The sequence below is a fragment of the Silene latifolia genome, chromosome 9 (genome assembly GCF_048544455.1).
Source record: "Silene latifolia isolate original U9 population chromosome 9, ASM4854445v1, whole genome shotgun sequence".
Lineage (NCBI taxonomy): Eukaryota > Viridiplantae > Streptophyta > Magnoliopsida > Caryophyllales > Caryophyllaceae > Silene > Silene latifolia.
Window position 1 is genome coordinate 173,406,639 of NC_133534.1, and position 24,122 is coordinate 173,430,760.

Consider the following 24,122-nt stretch of genomic DNA (forward strand, 5'->3'; position numbering starts at 1 on the left):
TTCCAACAATCTCCCACTTGTCCTCGACAAGTGTGCGTCACTAATTCTCTTGTCCTATTACTATCTCCCACTCAATGCAAGGTGTCTTTCGGGTCGTACTTGCAAGTGATCATATCGAGAGTGGTTTCCTCGATCTGGAGAATAACTGATTGACCGGAATTATCTACCATAGATACCTTCCGAGCGTGGCCACGCATTTCCAGTTCATTACTCCTCGAGTGGCCCTGAGATATTGTTTTAACCTTGATAAGGGGTGGACAATTCCTATCGCACTATTCCCTTCGATTAGCCACAGCCATTATAACCCAAAATATGCCCATTTGACCCCATTTACGAAGGTCGTAGCAACATAAATTAAAGTTAATCTGAAACTGTGCCACCTTAGGCGAACAGTCTTTAGTCAAAGAATTGAGTCATTAGAATACTATAGTAGCTCTCGCCACGACCAGGCTATATAAATTTGCCAGAACTCTATAAGCAGTCATTAGCCCGACAAAGTTTTCCTAACAGTCTGCCTATGTGATCGACTAGTCATCTCACATGACTCCATGGCACTTGAACTTGCCATCAATCGCATCATACTCTAGTCACTTCGAGACGTCCCTTCATGTAAGTGACTATGGGCGAATACAATGTTAATCCGTGTTCATTTTAACGGGGTTCAATTGTCTCTACAACCCGTTTGGATGTAACAAAATATAAGGTGAGTTAATAATAACTCAAACGACAAATGTGGACATCACATTCGGGTAGTCAATACCATATTACCACCTTGTAATGTATATTGTAAGTGTGTAAACACTAGTCATTTGCAACATGAGTTTAACACACCATGTGTCCATGTGTTCAAACTCTTGAATTGCATTTTCCTTTATTTTCATGTTTGTCTTACATAGCATGAATCTCACCAAGTACATATCTAGTTTCCCAAACTAGGTTTAGGTTCTTAATTTTAAGAGAACTTTCTTATTGTTTATCACATAACAAACGAATTATGGTGGACGACATAACTTGCACTAGTCAAGTGTTCTTCCAACTCATAATGTACCAGGTATATGTTTTGTAGGATCTTGCAACAATTGTCAAGATGATTAGCCTAACACTTCTCATAAGTCCTAGCAAATTTGAAAATACTAGTTTTGAGTAACCTCTTACTATAACCAAGTATCTTTTCAAACTTCTTATTTCTCCTTTTAGCTTAATTAGCTTAGGATTTTCATAAATCCTTACGCGTTTTCAAAACTTCAATATATGCAACTTCTTGTCACATAACAGAGTGTTCTATCAAACACTAGAATATCTCATTAGTTCTCCTCGAGAATTCATGACGATTCTTATATGGCTTACCAATGACTCATCATACTCTTAAGCATATGATTCATTATAGGACATGTGCATGATTATACTAATGGCGGAAATATTAGTAATCTTTAATCATGTAATCAACCATTCTCAGGTTCAATGAATGACCGTGACTGCTTATGGTAATTTCATTTTCATCGATATGAATAACCTACGTTTCTCGTTGATTTGATGGGCATATCTCATTGCCTATCCAACATCCCATGTTGTGATTGGATTCATCTTAGTCCATTTTCATCCAGAATTAAAAACTCAAATACTTCTTTGTGAAAGACAGTACTAGCTCGTCATTGTCAATGAGTAATGAGTTATAAATTTTACAAGATGATTGCTCCCACTAAATTTCATGTCTTCACATGATAATTTCAAACTCCCACTCAATTCCACATGTTTCGTATTTGACTACTCAATCGAAACATTTCAAGAATTGAAATCAATTTTGCTTTGCCAAGTTATTAAGATAAAATCATGTATGTATCCAACATATCTTTTCAAAATACCTATTTTGAAAAGATTTCAATCTTAAACTTATGGAAAGAGATTTTAATCTCTAACTCATTCATTTTTATAATGATGCGTAGCAATGTCATTTTTTAAATGTGAAATCCCATTTAATACACGTCCTTCTCAAAATACTCTTTTCGGAAGGAGGTTTAACCATTTTATTTTCATAATGAGGTTAAGTAACGACACTAGCGTGGTTAACAATTAACTTAGCTCTTGTAGACATCGGCATATCTTTCTTTGCAATTTTTAATCATAAATCTCATTTATATTCAAGGATGCAACTTTGTTTCATTTAGGCTCTTAAGTAAATATCAATATTGAAACTCTATTTATATCTAGGTCATAAACTAGCAAAGTCTCTTGTTGAGACTTTTCTTTAGTCATTTTCATTCAAGAACTTTCTTTTGGTCTCCTCGTGTAGTTATCTTAAGAACATATTCTTTCGATTACTTCACTTGGTCTCTTTTGTTATGTAGATCTCATCTATTCATGTATACTATCCATTTTGGTATACAAATCATTCTTTCTTTCGTAGATCTCATTTACTCAAGCATACAAATTATTCTTTGTATTCTTTGTGTCTTCATTTTTCTCCCACTCTTTCTTTAGAATAAATACACTAGATATTCAAAGATAGCTTATGAGAGACAAATAATGATTTTGAAGTAGAAGGAGGACTATCTCATAGATTGACTAATAGATTTTAGATTTGATGAGTGTACTTGGTAATTGACATTCCTTTAGGAGAGTTCATCAACTCAACATCACTTTATAATTGATCATACATAAGTTTCAAGCTTGTGGACATATAATGAATCCTATCATTATAATTGTCTATTGGTTCACTTGAAGTAGATGTTCATATGTTTCTATGTGCAAGCATAAGACGAATTTTTAGAACAAACAAATACGATAAAAGGAGTGACTTGGGTTGCAAGCCAAGCCACCAAAATCTAAAATACAACCATTGTTTAAAAAGGATCACACATTTCCATGTCGAACACGGAAATCAAAATAGTTCTAAAATCCATAACTTTAAAATAAAGACAATAATAAAAGCCAAGCTTCATTGGTAGCTACTCCTAGCTCTTTCATGATTTCTTAAGCTTGCTTCTCTTTTCCCTTGTCTTTGCTTGGAGGAGGCCCTATTTACAATAAAAAGGGGATACATTATATCACAACTTGTATCAAAATACCATAGTTGAATTAGAAACATAAAAGAAAGGATAGTCATTTACCTACTGGAGTGATCTTTCCAGCTTTGATGTCACCAAGATACTTGGAATAATTCCTCTTTCAATGTCCAACACCATTACAATAATGGCATTTATCAAGAGGACCCTTCTTGTGTTTGGAAGTGCTAACTTCAAAAGTCCTAGCCTTGGTGTTCATGGGAGCTTGCCTCTTACTCTTTTTCCCATTCTTCTTGAACTTCCCCTTGCTCTTAGTGCTTATATTTAGCACATCCTTAGGTGGGCTAACATTTAGCCCCATGTCTCTTTTGGCTTGCACAAGTAACTTGTGCAACTCCTCAAGAGACACGTCCTTGTCTTGCATATTGAAATTCACCCGAAATTGCACATATGCTTTGACTTTGGATAAGGAGTGAAGAATCCTATCAACAATGAGCTCCTTGGGGATTTCAACCTTTTGAATTTTCAATGTCTCGACTAGCTCCAACAATTTGAGCACGTGAGGGCTAACCTTTTGGCCCTCCTTGAAATCGAGATCAAAGAATGCCGAGGCCGCCACATATTGGACGATCCTCGGTGTTTGTGAGAACATTGTCACAAGTTTGGAATAAATTTCATAAGCGGTGCCCATTTTGAAAGCTCTCCTTTGGAGATCCGCCTCCATCGCAAAAATTAACACATTTTTAATTGTGGCAGATTCCTTATGGTAAGCTTCATAGGCTTCCCTTGTTGCGGCACTCGACCTAGCATTAGGTTCGGGAGGAGAGGCCTCCATAAGGTAACGAACCTTATCGTCACCTTGGGCGGCTAGCTTGAGTTGGGCATCCCAATCGGAAAAGTTTGACCCATTCTTTTCAAGTTTACAACGATCCATGAAGGATCGGAGCCATGAAACATTAGTGAGAGCGTGAGCGTTGTTGTTTGGTGCGGCCATTTGTTATGAGAAATAAAAGTGGTCTACAAAACAAAAAATAGAAGGAATAAAACACTTGTCGTTTTTAAAATAATAATAATACTCGTAAATTTTAATTTAAACAAGTTTTATTGCATTTATCTAGTGACCTCTACCCAACTTTGATAAATGATTCCAAGACCCACATTCATATCAACTTGGGCACGCTTTGGCGATACATCCCTTATCAATATAACTCAGTGGATTAACCCTTTAATCGATTCTACTTTTAGAACTCTTGGTCGATAAAATTACATTAATTTTTATCTTTAGCCCAAAACACATCCGGCTATGGCCGAGAATACTTTTGCTGAGTTCAACCCAAATTTCGAATAAATGTGTCCATGATCCAAATTCACATTAACTTGGGCACGCTTTGTCTATACAACCCTCATCAATATGAATTCGGTGGATAGACATTTATCACCCACTTCCCCTACGTAACAAGGTTTGTACCCCGGTTTGGCCGAGCGCACTCCCTCACGAAATAGGTTTTCATGGTTTCTAATTTTTGGTAAGGCTAAGTCTCAATTGTTTATTTAGCGAGAGGTCATATCAATTTATTATCTATCACGTTTTAAGTGAACTAAAGCGGTGAACTACGATAATTGTAATTGACACGGTCGATAAACTCGATTTAAAAATGCATGTTTAGTTATGGCGATTTAGCGATGCATGCAACATATAAATAAAATGCCAAGCATAAAAATAAAATCCTAGTATGGCCTTCCTAAAATAGTAAATCTAATATACTATTACAAATTCGAAAATCAACTCCTTTGGTCCCTTGAACTTCGGTCTTGGCACGCATCTCGAGGTAACACCGTCTTCATGGAAACTCCGGGAAATTACAAAGTAATAAATCAAAAATTACATAATTTCCTATTATACATTTGTAATAAAAATAAATATATTAAATTACAAAACGGTGATACGAGATCACAATAATTACAACCGAATCGATATTCCCATACATTTCGGGTAATATCGACTAAAAACTAAGGCCATACTAAGTAAAATTACATAATTCAAAATTATATAAACCAAAATTATGACAATCATTAATAAAATGCAACATTTATAATATGTATGAACATGCCAAATTTTAAGCTAAATCGCCTTTAAAGAGCCAATATCGTATATTAATCGGTTTTTACGAATTTGCGTGATTTAACTTATTAAATCACAATATGTTACATAAACTCATATTTATGTTCAAGTTAATTATCCTAACTCACTTAGGACTCAAAATTTAGTCTTCACTAACACTTTGACAATAATTCAACTTGATTTGACAACATTGTTCATTATGGACTTAAAATTACAATTTTATAACATAAACTTCAAATTAAATCAAAATAATTTCAAATAATTTCGAAATTTGAAATTCAAACTTATAAACATTCTGAAAAAATACCATGACTCTCATAATGTTCAATACTTAGGTTAAATATTTCGAAAAATTATCGAGAAAAACAATGTTGCGGTTTATTGGTTTTAACAAATATGACCATTAAAATATGAGAAAATTAAATTTCATCAACTTTTCACTTTTAGATCTGAAATATATGATAAAATGCAACATGTGACGTTTTCCTTTAGTCATGAAGTATGTTTTAGCATTATAACTAATTATAGTCACTATTTATGTGATTTTTCATCAAAATTTCATAAATCATGCAAAAAGACTTCACTATAGCCAAGAATTTTACAAAAATCTTGTAAAATTGCATGTGACAACATACTAACTTTTCATGATTAAATTCGAAATATAACTCATATTAACCTAATAACCCATTTAAATACGATTTTAACTTATAAAATTCATATTTCGAGCAAAACAACTTATTTTAACATGAAAATTTACAGGCCATCATAATGTATTACATGTGAAAATATATCCAAAAATCACCTGACAATTCGAAGTTTAAGTAATTTTCGTCCAAAAATGACATTTATATATACAAAATCACATTTTTATGTCATAAATTAACAAAATGAACAATATAATCCATAAATGAACCAAAATATCCCAAATACATTTTAGGACCAGAAACTTTAACATGCAAAGTGATTTCGTGATATATCATAATAAACACAAAATTACAAGTTTTGTTTGTTAATAAGATTAACTCGGAAAAACAATAAACCGATTTGCAGGCAAACAACCTAAGGCGCTCTGATACCACTTGTTAGGATTCATTAATTCCATTTCTATACATATTCATGTTGGAATATGTGTCCTCCGACAATAATGCGATCACAACAGTTGATCATGATGATCACATGTTTAAATCTCATTTTAAAGAATACAATTGGGAAGTAATATTTTACTGTCAACTGGTCCACACATATCGGTAATGATTGGCTGACTAGAGTTTGACAATACTGTCGTGCGACGGTGGTGATCAGTTGATCCCCTTAGGTCATACCTAAAGGGTAACACTCTTAATTGATCATTTAATTGATCGTATGAAGATACGGGTTAATTAAATTACATAAAATTGACGGACGATTTTGGAAGTAATATTTACGTATCTCATTATAATTTGATTAAATAAGATACGGTCTAAGTGATCGAATTGTTTTATTACTTAGATGAAATTATTGTTTAAGGAAACAATTGCATTAGAATGAATGATTTATTATAAATACAAGATGTTGTGATTTATAATTGGAAAAATATTTTGGCACAAGTAATTATGAATTACCAAGTCGATTTTGTATATGACGTATTTTTATTAATGCGTTGATTTTTAATATGTTAAAAATACATAAAAACTAGGTAGAATCCCGTGCTTCGCACGGTCAGTTTTTATATTTAGTTTTATAAAGCTAAATTGTGATAATAATGTGAGTGTATACTCGTCATTTAGATACTTTCTATTTATTTTTGCACGGTTTCTAAGCGGGTATTTTGACAAAAATTTTAACATGTACATACAATTTATTTTACTTATATTAAAGTTTCTGAACTTTGAATGAAAATGGGAAGATTAAAAGAACGACAGAGAATTTCTTCATGTCTTTTGTGTCTTTCCATTTTTAACACTAAGTAGATTATACATCCGATGTACTATGTAATACCCCGTAATTTGATAATAATTTATATAAATAATTTACGTAATTCGAATAATTAATTAATCGTATTTAATTATAGTAATTGCAAATAAGACAAGAAAGGTAAATGATATATTATGAAGGAAGTACATGGGGTTGTGTGCCATGGCTTAAGGCCAGTTGGTAATTAAGTAAAGACGGGTTTATAAGTTGTGAGTCGGGAAATAATTAAGCACGGTATCTTCTAATTAGAATAGGAGCGGGTTTCTTAATATGAGTCGGATACTAATTAAAGCTAGACTATATAAAGGGACCTAGAAACCCTACACCTACATACATTGACCTAGGGTTGCCGTGGAAGAGAGGAAGAGCATTAGTCGTAGGATTCGCATATCGTCATCGGCATTCAAGCAAGGTAAGACCGTCTTAATTTATGCTTATATCGTCTTAATACTATAAGTTAATATTTGAACACCGTATGGACCACCGTGAACCGTGTCGTTACCCTAAATAGTTGGCCTTGACCGTGGGGATGCTAGTGGGACCACTCGTGGCCGTTGTCGACCACCGTGGGTGGTAGAATTCGCGTATAAACTAGCGGCTGTCACGAATTTAACACGGAAATTGTAGCTTGTGTGTTAGTCGTATGAGCACGGGGTTTGGGTGGCTGAATAGGTCGGCTATAGGCGGTATTGGTGGTGGTATTGGGGTGGCTGCAGGAGGTGGTTGGTACGGTGAGGTGTGTCGAGTAGTGGTGGTTAAGACGGGTTGGGTCTTTGTTTTTCGTATTGTGTCGTTTTGGAGGGGTCTTGGGTGGTCGTGCGTGGTCTTGGCCAGTGATGGGACCACCGTGGGTCAATTTAGGCTACGATGGTGGCCACTGGTGGCAGGAGTGGTTGTTATTGGTGAGTGTTGCGGGTTTGTGAGTATTGAGAGCGTTGAATGTTTGTTGTTAGTTGTCGTTGTTGTTTGTGTCGAGGGCAGGTGTTGTGGGCCGTGAGGGAGGTTCTATTGGTGGTTCTGGTGTATGGTGGTGGCAGCTAGTGGCGGTGGTGGTCGTAAATAGTGGTTAAAATCGTGTCTTTTGTATACATTGCGTCGGTATCGAACGTTGTTGGTGTTAGCTGCTAGGGCATGCTTTGGCGACCATGTGGGGTGGTTGTTCTTTGGTGGTAGGGCCGTGTCTAGGTTGTGGGCAGAGGAGGCTCACGGTGGAGACCGGTGGTGGACTGGGTAGTTGTCAGGTAAGAGAGAATTTATGCGGTTTTGGGGGTTGTGTCGTGTGTAATATGTACGAGTGCTGTCGTGGGTTTTTGGGAGGTGCATAGTGTGAATATTGATTGTAAGGATTGATTATTACTCATTACAGAATATTATATTATCGGTGTTGTTAGACGGGTTTTGGAAACGTGTTTATTTGGGTGTTGACACGAGTTTTGAGAAGTCCGGATTTAAATATAATAATTCCGCATTTATCGTATAATTGTTTTATAATTAGTTTAATTATTTAACACAGGTTGAAAATGGGTTTAGTTTGTATAGCTTGATACGGGTTTTGACCGATAATTAAGACGGGTTTTACGTAATAATTTACATGAGAACATAATTAATATAATTAAATTATAATTGATTAAAATAAAGAATAATGAATATAATTTATAATTGAATAAATATTATAATTGTTTTAGGTGACGGATTTGTGAAGGATCGATAATCAGATTCGTTGCTTCATTTTCTGGACTGCTTGAACTGCTTAATTGGCTGCTGCTATCTTTGAGGTAGGGAAATACACTTGACTTATTATCGTTGTTTTTGAGTTGTGTTGACTTGTTTGTGTTTCATATGACCAAACTATGAACGTTGACTTGATTCGTGGTTGTTGATTCATGTTATGATTCATATCCTGGAATGTGCTTGACTGAATTGATCGTATTGAGTATATTATCACAACATTCGGTAACCGGCATGATTCTATGATTTACCAGTTCAATGATATACATATTGTGTTGCATTAATTTCTTGAGCATTCATATGCATTGGAGATGGAGGATGTTGTGGTGATGTGGTGTGGTGATGATGATGTTGTGATAAGGCCCGGGCGGGTTCTGCAGACTTGCCCTGGTGTCCTCAACATGCGAAATGGCGGATCGGCGGCTACGGTCGATATATAGTCTACCGGGATCGGTATGGGTCAAGTTGTACGGGTTATGAGATATGAGTTGAGATGGAGATGGAGGTGACGGAGGAGCATGCATATCATACTTTGTTGTTTCATTGTATTCCCTACTCAACCTCGTAGTTGACCCTGTGTATTCGTGAACACCTGTGATGATCCAAATATTCGGGAGCAGACTTGACAGGTTATGAGATAGGATGGGAGCTTGATGGGCGTGAGACACTGGATCAGAAGACTTAGTAGCTAGATCATTATTTAGAAGACTTTCACTTTTATTTATGCTAGTTCTTTGAAATTTATTTAAAAGAGGTTTTGTAATAGTTAAGTTAAAGTAATTATATAATTTGCCTTGGGGTTTATTTTGTTATTCACTACCTCGGGAAACCGAGATGGTAACAGTCCGGTTTATTAGGGAATGTCTTGTTAAAGGCTCCTTCATAAATCGGGGTGTTACAAAGTGGTATCAGAGCGAACGATCCTCAGGCCTAAACCAATGAACCCAATGAACATAGGATGTGTCTAAATAAAATGAACCCCTGGGTAGGAACTGTTAGGAGCTCACAGTGCGGTTAAGAAGGCGCCCTTAATACGTGCTCTTTTGCCCTCTCAGTTTTGAACCAGGTGACCCGAGATAAATTGAGTGAGTGGGGTAGTTAGAAAGAAAACCTTGGATATAATCGAGTTGATGTATACCTTGAGACCCATATATTCTAACCATTCTGCAAGACAACGTTACGGTAAATATTTTGTATGAATGATGACGTGATCATATGATGTTGTGGAGATGAGAAATAAATTCTCGTGTTCAGGTTGATAATCAATGAAGTGTTTGATTGTGGTAATCGTGAGCGTGAAAATAATTGCGAATTGATGATATTTATCTAGATGGATGTTGAATGACGTGTTGATAGTGCTATTATGTCTAGCGATATGCGGTTATGTGATCCCGAAGCCATGCTAGTATAGTATTGTGATAGTAATCAGAAACACTATTGAATTGCATGTTTCTAGTCATAGCAATCGTGATTTAGATGTAAGGAGTAGATCGAGATGCGAAGGGATTCTATGGGATAGATGTTTACGTAAGTACAAAGTGTGAGATTTAAGTTGGGATGGGTTAGTATACATAGTATGTTCATAAGAGCTTGTAACATAGTAAAGAATGACCTAGTGCTGAAACTCGTTTTTTTTTTATTTTACTCTTTAATTGACCTTACTGCCATTTCTTTTCTGTTTATTGTCTATGGATGAAAATTTTATGAGAGATAGCCTCGTGAGTTAGTGTTCATTTGGCGTTAGTTTCATGCTTATAGGATATACGGATTAGGAGTAATAAATATTGTAGTGGGCTGTGGTCAGGAAGTTCCTGTGCAGTGATGTTTTGACCAACGATATTGTAAAAATCCTCATTTAAATTGTGTTAATATTTTTTGCATAATTCCAACTCCATCGATCAGAAGATTAGCATATGTTTTCAAATTGATAAGCCACGAAAATTCTTGATGTCTCTATATTAAATGGTAAGTTTTGCAAACTGATCCAAGTTTCGGACCAATTGTTGTCACATACTTGTTTGGACCAACTGAGTTGTAAAATTCTTTAAAAATGGAATTCTTGTGCTTTAGACCTAATTCTTTTTCCCCTGTGTTTGTAACTCTCCGTATTTTATAAAAGTAATATGAATCAAGTTTTAATCGAACGGTTATTTGTTCGTGGTCTTTGGAAGTTACAACGTGAATCATGACTTGTAAAATGTGCGTTCTATGTTGAGTTTTCATACAATTGTTTGGTTATTTCATGAGCCTTATTAATGTGACCTTATAATGTTTTTATATGATGATAGTAGCACGCATGTTCAGTAGTTATGTATCTTAACAAGTGATAAAATTAAAGTTTAGTTGATAACATTGTTGGCATGATAGTATGAGTGAAATTGAATAGCTTAATTTGATTCTTAATCGAGGGTGAAATATTTTATACGAGTCCAGTTGATTGCATATTTTATATATGTTTGTCATGTTGTAATATCTCTGGTGTGTTCATCATATTTGTATAGTGGTCGGATATATATAAATATAAAACTATATTGTCATATCTTGGTAAAGTTGGTGGCGTTAAATGTGAACTTGATTGTTCTAATATACTCGCATGAATATTTATAATAATTATGTTTAAATGTTTACACATGGATGGTAATAATGAGTATGTCTAAATGTTCATACATGTAGGATGTCATCTGAGTTCTAATGTCTTTTATGTGAGTCTGTGTGCCTATAGTTATACTTATTACTTTTATTGCATTAATTTATTTCAGTTGAACCTAAACTTATGATATGATAATAAAATAGTGTTGTTGTTCCTTATTGGATATGTTCATAGTTGTATTGTCATGAAATGAAAATGTTTGATATAGTTACGATATTTGAAATATATTCTCGAACCGTCGCCATGAATTATATTTTGACGGAAATTTTTTTTTTTTTATGTCAGCTATGTTGGCCAATTATAATGAGATAACCCTTTGATGATTCACATGTTATGCGTATGTTTAAATGATAGTCGTTATAGTTACGTTTAATTGAGCCGCGAGTTGCCTATTTGTTCAAACCGTGCAAACCAGAGAACTTGTTCACCTTGCTAATCTTTTGTCATAGATAATGTTTTACAAGTTATAAAATAAATGAATTATAAAATGAATGGTCTATGTACATGTTTAAGTTGTTTATGCGATATCTTTTATTTTTGCTGAAAATGAATTATACTGAGTTGATGGATACAATTGAATGGTATGGTTGCTAAAATGTTAAACATATGTGTGATATGGAAGTAATTTTGTTGTTATTGTGAATCATATGTCTCTTTCTTTTACTGGGAGGTGTGATATGCTTCATAACTGATGTGGTGGAAACCGTGTGATAATCTAAATTATGAGTTCTAAGTGTGTTGTTGAGTGTTGTATTCATCGGCCTAATTCTTGACCTGGGTTAGTAAGTGAGTAAATGGTTGTATGGACATGTTAATGGATTTTGGTGATTATGATGGATTAGAGTGGTAGATTTCTTTCTGGAGATATGGTTACAAATGCGAGGAGTTTCTTTTAAATTGTATTGCGGTTACTCTCTCTTGTTTATGGCTTAGGATAGACATTGTGAATATAATGGAGGGTGGTGGTGATAGTTGACTTAATGGTATAGTAAGTTGGAGTTCCGGGGACGTAACTCGGGGGTATAAGAGCGCGCATTGTCAATAGTCGTCCAGGAATCGATAAACTAGTTGTTGGAAATAGTTGTTAGCAGTGTTAAGAGATTAGTTGTTATACATTTGTGTTTCTCAGGTGGTTAGTTGTAGTTAGTGTGGGTTAAGTGAAGACGAGTTAAACTTCGGGACGAAGTTTATTTTTAGGAGGGTGGTGTGGGGTAATATCCGTATAATACCCTTAAAATATAGGCCTATAACGCAAATTTTATATGTGATTATTGTCATAAAACGAAAATGCAATAGAAACGATAAAGGTGAAAGAATTAACCTCGGGTCCTTTGAGATGTGGCCTAAGAACAGAAATCAAAGCAGATTTCCTCCTAATCGATACACCCAAGACCGTCTGAGACTATGCCCTTGTGCTAGAAATGTATTCTCTAATTGCCTTGCAATATTGAGAGAATTTGTTGTGAGTTTCTTTAGATGTGAGATCTAGGTTTTGAGAGAAGATTGTTCTCAAAACCCTAGTTTTCTTGCAAATGAAATGCTTAGGTTACAAAAGAGAGAGAGCCTCTCTTTTGTTTCCTATTGCTTGGCCGGCCGAGAGCTTACATGGGGAAGTGGGCTTCCACTTCCTCTTAATTTTACCTCGTGGTCCGGTTCGTAAAATGCTAAATGTATATGACACGGTTTTATTATAAATCGTCATCGGTTATCGGTTATTAATATATCGTCTAGTAACAAGGATTAGCCGATATATTAATACATGTCCGACAAAGACAATATTGTATAATTAATTCAATATACATTAATTAAATATAATCGTTTATATTTAATTTACGAATTAACTGTTTAATTCGCCTTAGCCAATTTTATTTAATCCGTATTAAATAAAATATCTCAACATCGCGTTTTGACTAATTATTAGTCAATAACTCGGACTAACTGCTTAGTCAACTTTGGCATCAACATGACTGTATTTTCATACCTTCACATCTCTCAAACGTATCCTATAGGTGTGACTTTTAGGGACCAGTTGATCACCGCCATCTGTATGACAATAACGTCAAACTTATCTAGCAAGCCAACCGTTATTGATAAACGTGGATCAACTGATTATAATACAAAAGTATACCCTTTGATCCTTTTAGAGATTTATCAGTCCTTGCACTAACTGTAAAGGACACCAGCCCCAACAAGCTCCCACTTGTCCGTACAAGTGTATGTGCAATGACGTTATCCGCACTAACTCGGAGGACACAAATCAACAAACTCCCACTTGTCCGTACAAGTGTATGTGCGATAACCGATTCTCATATTAATTTAAAATTTCTCTCACTCAATGTAAAACAATTTGCAGATCCGGATCCGCAAAGGTCGTATTTTACAATCGATCTGTATCAAGAGTGGTTTCCCCGACTAGAGAGTAACTCAACTGATAAAACGAATTCGTATTCGAGCATGGCCATGCATTTCAGTTACAGCTCCTCGAGTGGCCCTGAGAAATATCGAGTACCTGATAAAGGCTGAATATTTCCTTCAACTCAACTCCTTCCGAACTAAGCACAGCATGAAATGACCCAGAAAAAATCTACTTGGCCCCCTGTTACGGATGACCGTGAGAAAGAAACCAAAGTCACCCAAAATCTGCCTTAATCTCAATAGACAGTCGATAGTCAAAAGAATCGACTCTTAGGATCACCATGGAGGTCCTATCCACGACCTGGCACCTAATGTTATAAAACATTTAGGACTCCACGTCGATGTCACAATTGTGTCCTACGAGATATCCGTATAAATCGCCTCTGTGATTGGTCAGTCAACCTGTTGACTTATGGTTCGTTGAACCCACCATCAACCAACGTCACAAAATAATTACCTTGAGTTATCAGCTCACGTGGGCAATTAAGGACTAAAAATATAATGTTTGTTCAGTTCACTTTGTGGTGTTCAAAATTGTCGTACAATTCCACATGAAAAACAAAATATATAAATATCAAAACGATGATGTCGTATAGAGTACACAAGAAAATGAATCTAATCCATAAAAGAGTACTACAACTCAGGAACACGTTTAATTTCCATGGAATTAACATGCCCTTCATGCTTATCTTGTCGTAATGGTTTAGTGAGAGGATCTGCTATATTATCATGTGCAGCAATCTTTTCTATCACTACTTCCTTTTGCTCCACGTAATCTCGGATTAGATGAGCTTTCCGTTGTACATGTCTAGACGCGACATAGTACTCGGACTCAGTCGTAGAATCTGCTGTAACACTTTGTTTGGAACTCTTCCAGCTGACTGTAGCGCCATTAAGAGTAAAAACGAATCCAGACTGAGATTTCGAGTCATCTCAATCCATAAGTCAATGCCCAATCTTTAGTCCTTCGTAGGTACTTAAGAATGTTCTTGACAGCCATCCAATGTGATACACCTGGATGCTGTTGGAATCGACTTGTCATACTCAATGCATATGCCACGTCGGGACGTGTGCATATCATGGCATACATGATTGATCCTATAGCTGAGGCATAAGGAATCCGTGTCATGCGCTCTTTCTCTTCCGGTGTCTCTGGTGCCTGAGACTTGCTCAAATGCACCCCTGGAGCCATAGGAAGAAACCCCTTTTTGGAGTTAGTCATGCTGAATCTCTCTAGGATCTTGTCTATGTAAGACTCCTGACTGAGAGATAACATCCGACGTGATCTATCTCGATAGATACGGATGCCCAAAATTCTTTGTGCCTCACCCAGATCTTTCATCTGGAAATGGTTCTTCAACCATACTTTTACCGAAGTTAAGAGAGGTATGTCATTCCCAATCAGGAGTATGTCATCGACATACAATATTAGGAAGACAATCTTTCTCCCACTTGACTTGATATATAGACATGGTTCCTCGACTGATCGAGTAAATCCATTGTCTTTTATCACTTGGTCGAAACGATGATTCCAACTCCTAGAAGCTTGCTTAAGTCCATAAATGGAGTCCACCTCGGATTTCATGGCCTCAAGCCAAAGCTTTGAGTCAGAACTAGTCATGGCACCTTTATAGGTTGCGGGTTCACTACTCGTTAAGAGTAGAATGTCATCTATGTCATGTTCCTCGACCATACCAATGTATCTGTCCGGAGGAATAGAGACTCTACCCGACCTTCTAGGTTCCCCAGGAATATTAACCGCAGCCGGGATTGAAGGAACTGGTTCCTCCAATGGTTGCTCGGTATTTGGTTCTGGAATCTCCGACAGGTCGAAGGTTCTATCACTCTTTGCATTCTCGAGAAACTCCTTCTCTAAGAATGTCGCACTAGCCGCAACAAATACACGTTGTTCAGTTGGCGAATAGAAGTAATGACCAAGTGTTCCTTTAGGATAACCTATAAAGTATGTCTTGACCGATCGCGGGCCGAGCTTATCCTCGTGTCTCCACTTGACATAAGCCTCGCAGCCCCAAACCCGTATAAAGGACAAGTCAGGGACCGTTCCCTTCCATAGTTCATATGGAGTCTTGTCAACAACTTTAGACGGACTTGGTTAAGTATTAGAGCAGTGACGTAAGAGCATAACCCTATAATGAATCAGGTAATACCGTGTGACTCATCATAGATCGAACCATATCAAGTAGTGTTCGATTTCTCCGTTCGGACACACCATTCAACCGAGGTATTCCGGTGGAGTTAACGTAAGGCAATCCCACCGTCTTTAAGGTGTTGATCAAACTCGTGAGAAAGATACTCGCCACCACGATCCGAGCGCAGATGTTTTTAATCTTTCTTCCCGAGGGTTCTGTACCCTATTTCGGTATTCCTTGAATTTCTCAAAGGATTCACTTTTGTGCTTCATTAAGTAGACATAGCCATATCTACATAAATCGTCCGTGAAAGTGATGAAATACCTATAGCCTTCTCGTGCGGTGATTGACATAGGTCCACACACATCCGTATGTATGAGTCCTAATAGGTCAGCAGCGCGCATTCCAACACCTTTGAAGGAAATTCGAGTTATCTTACCGATGAGACATGATTCACACGTGCCAAATGATTGAAAATCAAAGGCCGAGATAGCTGCATTCTTTATGAGCTGTTTAACGCGTTTCTCATTAATGTGTCCCATACGGCAGTGCCATAGGTATGTTTGATCTTTGTCACCGACCTTTAACTTCTTATTCATTACGTGTAATATTTCGAGGTCGATCTAAAACATAAATTCCGTTCATGGAGACTGCCTTGCCATAAATCATATCGTGTAATGAGAAAATGCAAGAATTATTCTCTATTACAAATGAAAAACCAAGTTTGTCAAGTGCGGCCGAAATAATGTTTTTAGAAAGACTGGGTACATAATAGCAGTTATATAAAAATAACTCAAATCCGCTAGGAAGCTGGATCACATATGTTCCCCTTGAGACGGCAGCCACTCGTGCTCCATTCCCAACACGCAGGTCCACCTCACCCTTTACGAGGGGTTCGATGTTTTGGAGCCCCCGCACATGATTACACGATGAGAACCACAACCCGATATCTAGTACCCAAGTTCCGTAACTTGCGTGGTTAATCTCAATCATATGAATAGAAGTAGAAGAGGAAGAAGACATACCAACAGGTTTAACGCGACCTGCTTTTATGTCCTCATGGTAAACAAGACATGTACGCCTCCAATGCCCAGTCTTGTGGCAATGATGGCATTCCATGTTTTCGGTTTTGCTCTTTGTCGCGCCTGATGAGTTACTTGCCTCACCAGGCCCACTCTTACCTGATCCCGACTTCTTAAACTTCGGTTTACCTACAGCTAGGTCTGCTTGAGCTTTGCCCTTACCCTTGCCCTTGTTTGACACAACGAGAACATCTTGTTTCAATCTCCCACTGAACTTCATGTCCTTCTCGGTCTGTACGAGAAGGGAGTGCAGTTCATGGGGACTTTTCTTCAAATCATTCATATAGTAATTCGCTCTAAAGAGCGCAAAACCATCGTGGAGTGAATGAAGCATGCGATCAATCACTATGTTCTCGCTGATTTTACAATCAAGCGCCTCCAGTCTCTCGACATTCTCAATCATGCTGAGAATGTGTGGGCTAACCGGTTGGCCCTTCTGGAGTCTCGCATCAAAGAAGCGAGTGGTATGCTCATAGGTCACGATTCTCGGTGCTTTCGAGAATTCCTTAGTGAGCGTGGTGAAAATCTTGTTTGCACCTTGGGCTATGAAGCGTTTCTGCAAATTGGATTCCATTGCAAAAATGAGTACGTTTTTAATCGCACCCGCTTCCATGACGAAGTCGCTATACGTGGAGACCTCGTTAACTCGAGCCGTGGGGCCTGGGGCTGGCGGGAGGGGCTCGATCAAATACTTGAGCTTCCCGTCGGCGGTGGCGGCGCATTCCGTAATGCCGCCTCCCATTCCGCGAAGTTTGATCCATCATTCTTCGATCTAGTAGACCGATTCATCTGATTCATGAAGATCCGAAGCCAGGACTCACGGTCCAATGTGGCACTTGGCATTGGGTCATCGAGGATGCCAGCCATTATGTTATTAGCAGTTAAAAATTGTGATCTACGCTGAAAAAGAAAGAAAAACAAAACGAAATAAGCAACTCATCGAGGTGATTTAAGTCTATTTAAAATTCATTTTAATCGTGTAGACTCATTGCACTCGCATAATTGATCTCCCTCAAGAATAATACAAGTGATCCCAAGACTCAATTTCCGTAAATTGATAAGCCAACTATTTAGCTAGTTCTTCCGTAAGAACTCTTGGTCGATAGATTTCCGTAAATCCTATCTATAGTCCACCATAATCACAGGATCGTACGAGTGACCATGGTGTTGAGATAAAATAAGTCAATCAGTTCCAACTTACCCGACGTAGAAGGGGTCATATTATGCCTACCGACGAAGTAGGGATTCATTGGAGTTTGACCTATAAAGACTGTTCTCAATTTTTGATTATACGAGGAAGATCCCATCAACTTAGTTTTAATTCATTTTAAGTGAACGAATAACTAGCATTACGAGAATGAATTAACTTAGGTGATGGCTTAAAATTGATCGTGTGACATAAGAATGTCAAAGAAAACTAACGCGTGACCTCTATATGAGTCAATTTTCATGCAATTATTAGGTGGTTTGGTTTTTAGGCGGAAAATGATGCAATCTATCGTTACGATAAAATAAATAAAAGAATGCAATACGTAAATAAAAATTCCTAGTGTGGCCTATCCTAGTAAAAAGAACATAATACAACTTTGGAATCCACCGTTGGACCCGAGAAGCTTGTCTTGATGTTCCATCTTTTTCATGCAGCGGGAGTGAGCATCCGGTCTCCATCTTTGCTCTTCTCAAAAATTACAATTAAAATTTACAAAATATAAACCTATTTACATTCTAAATAAAAAACTGTAATTACAATGAAAACCCAAAACGGAGATACAAGATCTCAAAATACAACCAAGACCGTGTTCCATCATTACGGTAACACGTTCTACTAAGGCCACACTAAGTTACAACTGTTTGTAAAAAAAAAAAAAATACGTAATAAAAGCATTCAAAACATTCAAAAATAACGATAAAAAAAATGCATCAACTAAAACAAATTCATTCGAGACATAATTCCGTAATTATGTAAAATTTATCCAAACCACCTCTAATGATTAAAATTATGTGACAAAACCGCTTTAATCAACTTAATTTTAATCCGTGATAATCCGTTACTTTAAATCGCTTTAAAATAACTAAATGGTACGTGAGTGAACCGCTTCACTATCAAGCGAATGCACAAAATCCGTATTGTACACATTTTTGGCCAAAAAAAAAAATAAAACAAATTTTTTTTTTTTTTTTCTTCACGGCTGAACGTGAACAGTACCTTTTTTTTTTTTTTTTTTTTTTTTTTTTATAAATGCTGCTGATTGCCGAGAGCAGCAAAAGAACAAAAAAAAAATTACCTCGGCTCAAAAACGGGAGCAACAATTAACAAAACAAAACGATTTGTTAAAACCCAATTGCAATTTAATCTAATCCGTATAGAATTGAAACTACAATTGATACATCTTTAACATATTGCAATAATTATCGATTAAAATTACAATATGCAAAGAACGATTGAAAACAAAAGATCGTCTGATCATACATAAAACGTATAGCACGGTTTACAAGAAAAACGCAGCAACCAAAAAAAATTATGCCGAGAAAAAAAAAATAGCTGCTGCCCACGGTTTTCAATGCAACAAAACAACAACAACCGTGTATACATGGCACGGTTTCCAAGGCGAAAAAAAAATAACAAAACAGGCCGTGTAAAAACAGTATGGCCGAACGGTTTTTCAAGCAAAAAAAAACACCGTTTCAAAATCGTTTGATGAAAATCACATAGGAAAAATTACGTGGCCTCGCTCTGATACCACTTGTGGGGTAATATCCGTATAATACCCTTAAAATATAGGACTATAACGCAAATTTTATATGTGATTATTGTCATAAAACGAAAATGCAATAGAAACGATAAAGGTGAAAGAATTAACCTCGGGTCCTTTGAGATGTGGCCTAAGAATAGAAATCAAAGCAGATTTCCTCCTAATCGATACACCCAAGACCGTCTGAGACTATGCCCTTGTGCTAGAAATGTATTCTCTAATTGCCTTGCAATATTGAGAGAATTTGTTGTGAGTTTCTTTAGATGTGAGATCTAGGTTTTGAGAGAAGATTGTTCTCAAAACCCTAGTTTTCTTGCAAATGAAATGCTTAGGTTACAAAAGAGAGAGAGACTCTCTTTTGTTTCCTATTGCTTGGCCGGCCGAGAGCTTACATGGGGAAGTGGGCTTCCACTTCCTCTTAATTTTACCTCGTGGTCCGGTTCGTAAAATGCTAAATGTATATGACACGGTTTTATTATAAATCGTCATCGGTTATCGGTTATTAATATATCGTCTAGTAACAAGGATTAGCCGATATATTAATACATGTCCGACAAAGACAATATTGTATAATTAATTCAATATACATTAATTAAATATAATCGTTTATATTTAATTTACGAATTAACTGTTTAATTCGCCTTAGCCAATTTTATTTAATCCGTATTAAATAAAATATCTCAACATCGCGTTTTGACTAATTATTAGTCAATAACTCGGACTAACTGCTTAGTCAACTTTGGCATCAACATGACTGTATTTTCATACCTTCACATCTCTCAAACGTATCCTATAGGTGTGACTTTTAGGGACCAGTTGATCACCGCCATCTGTATGACAATAACGTCAAACTTATCTAGCAAGCCAACCGTTATTGATAAACGTGGACCAACTGATTATAATACAAAAGTATACCCTTTGATCCTTTTAGAGATTTATCAGTCCTTGCACTAACTGTAAAGGACACCAGCCCCAACAGGTGGAATGTGATACCTCGTGTTTTGAGTTTGTTTTGAGATGCATCTTCGTGTTTCGAGTTTATTTTTGTAATACATTTTATTGTGTCTAATTGGAAGGGTTGATTGTGTTTAATTGGTTATAAGTTGAAATGGAATTTATGGTACCGAGTTGTGTTGGATGTTGCTGAGGCTCTTAGTAGCATTTTTTAGCGAACTTCGGGACGAAGTTCATTTTAAGGGGGGAAGATTGTAATACCCCGTAATTTGATAATAATTTATATAAATAATTTACGTAATTCGAATAATTAATTAATCGTATTTTATTATAGTAATTGCAAATAAGACGAGAAAGGTAAATGATATATTATGAAGGAAGTTCATGGGGTTGTGTGCCATGGCTTAAGGCCAGTTGGTAATTAAGTAAAGACGGGTTTATAAGTTGTGAGTCGGGAATTAATTAAGCAAGGTATCTTCTAATTAGAATAGGAGCGGGTTTCTTAATATGAGTCGGATACTAATTAAACCTACACTATATAAAGGGACCTAGAAACCCTACACCCACATACATTGACCTAGGGTTGCCGTGGAAGAGAGGAAGAGCATTGGTCGTAGGATTCGCATATCGTCATCGGCATTCAAGCAAGGTAAGACCGTCTTAATTTATGCTTATATCGTCTTAATACTATAAGTTAATATTTGAACACCGTATGGACCACCGTGAACCGTGTCGTTACCCTAAATAGTTGGCCTTGACCGTGGGGATGCTAGTGGGACCACTCGTGGCCGTTGTCGACCACCGTGGGTGGTGGAATTCGCGTCTAAACTAGCGGCTGTCACGAATTTAACACGGAAATTGTAGCTTGTGTGTTAGTCGTATGAGCACGGGGTTTGGGTGGCTGAATAGGTCGGCTATAGGCGGTATTGGGGTGGCTGCAGGAGGTGGTTGGTACGGTGAGGTGTCGGGTAGTGGTGGTTAAAACGGATTGGGTGCTGTTTTCGTATTGTGTCGTTTTGGAGGGGTCTTGGGTGGTCGTGCGTGGTCTTGGCCAGTGATGGGACCACCGTGGGTCAATTTAGGCTACGATGGTGGCCACTGGTGGCAGGAGTGGTTGTTATTGGTGAGTGTTGCGGGTTTGTGAGTATTGAGAGCGTTGAATGTTTGTTGTTAGTTGTCGTTGTTGTTTGTGTCGAGGGCAGGTGTTGTGGGCCGTGAGGGAGGTTCTATTGGTGGTTCTGGTGTATGGTGGTGGCAGCTAGTGGCGGTGGTGGTCGTAAATAGTGGTTAAAATCATGTCTTTTGTATACATTGCGTCGGTATCGAACGTTGTTGGTGTTAGCTGCTAGGGCATGCTTTGGCAGCCATGTGGGGTGGTTGTTGCTGGTGGTAGGGCCGTGTCTAAGTTGTGGGCAGAGGAGGCTCACGGTGGAGACCGGTGGTGGACTGGGTAGTTGTCAGGTAAGAGAGAATTTATGCGGTTTTGGGGGTTGTGTCGTGTGTAATATGTACGAGTCTTTGTCGTGGGTTTTGGGAGGTGCGTAGTGTGAATATTGATTGTAAGGATTGATTATTACTCATTACACAATATTATATTATCGGTGTTGTTAGACGGGTTTTGGAAACGTGTTTATTTGGGTGTTGACACGAGTTTTGAGAAGTCGGGATTTAAATATAATAATTCCGCATTTATCGTATAATTGTTTTATAATTAGTTTAATTATTTAACACAGGTTGAACATGGGTTTAGTTTGTATAGCTTGATACGGGTTTTGACCGATAATTAAGACGGGTTTTACGTAATAATTTACATGAGAACATAATTAATATAATTAAATTATAATTGATTAAAATAAAGAATAATGAATATAATTTATAATTGAATAAATATTATAATTGTTTTAGGTGACGGATTTGTGAAGGATCGATAATCAGATTCGTTGCTTTATTTTCTGGACTGCTTGAACTGCTTAATTGGCCGCTGCTATCTTTGAGGTAGGGAAATACACTTGACTTATTATCGTTGTTGTTGAGTTGTGTTGACTTGTTTGTGTTTCATATGACCAAACTGTGAACGTTGACTTGATTCGTGGTTGTTGATTCATGTTATGATTCATATCCTGGAATGTGCTTGACTGAATTGATCGTATTGAGTATATTATCACAACATTCGATAACCGACATGATTCTATGATTTACCAGTTCAATGATATACATATTGTGTTGCATTAATTTCTTGAGCATTCATATGCATTGGAGATGGAGGATGTTGTGGTGATGTGGTGTGGTGATGATGATGTTGTGATAAGGCCCAGGCGGGTTCTGCAGGACTTGCTCTGGTGTCCTCAGCTGCGAGCTGGCAGATCGGCTACGGTCGATATATAGTCTACCGGGGATCGGTATGGCTGGGTTGTACGGGTTATGAGATATGAGATATGAGTTGAGATGGAGATGGAGGTGACGGAGGAGCATGCATATCATACTTTGTTGTTTCATTGTATTCCCTACTCAACCTCGTGGTTGACCCTGTGTATTCGTGAACACCTGTGATGATCCAAATATTGGGGAGCAGACTTGACAGGTTATGAGATAGGATGGGAGCTTGATGGGCGTGAGACACTGGATCAGAAGACTTAGTAGCTAGATCATTATTTAGAAGACTTTCACTTTTATTTATGCTAGTTCTTTGAAATTTATTTAAAAGAGGTTTTGTAATAGTTAAGTTAAAGTAATTATATAATTTGCCTTGGGGTTTATTTTGTTATTCACTACCTCGGGAAACCGAGATGGTAACAGTCCGGTTTATTAGGGAATGTCTTGTTAAAGGCTCCTTCATAAATCGGGGTGTTACATACTACCACCAGTTGTATAGTTTCTGAGCATTATAATAAAGTTTTTGAGTTTTGTTTTAAAAATTATGAGTTTTACTATAAAGTTTTTGAAATTCATTCACTTAAACATTAAGCTCAAAAAAATTACAATAAAACTCAAAAACATTAAATATAAGCTTAGTTAAATTTGATTTTTGACGGGAAAATAAAATAAAATTTAAGTTATAAACTTTAATAAGCTCAGAAAAAAAACACGTATGCTCAAAAACAAAGTCCAAGGTAACACATCCGATATATGTTTCTTTTTTCCTATTTTTAACTTGTTTTTGTACTTTCTTTCTGTTTGTTATAAAGTTAGTCAATTACTCAATTACATGTTAACTTGTCATACCATTTTTTGTATTATATCCTTCACAATATTTATTCTTTTTGTACAAAATAAAACAATGTTTTTTTTTCTTTCACATCGTCTTTGGTTTTTA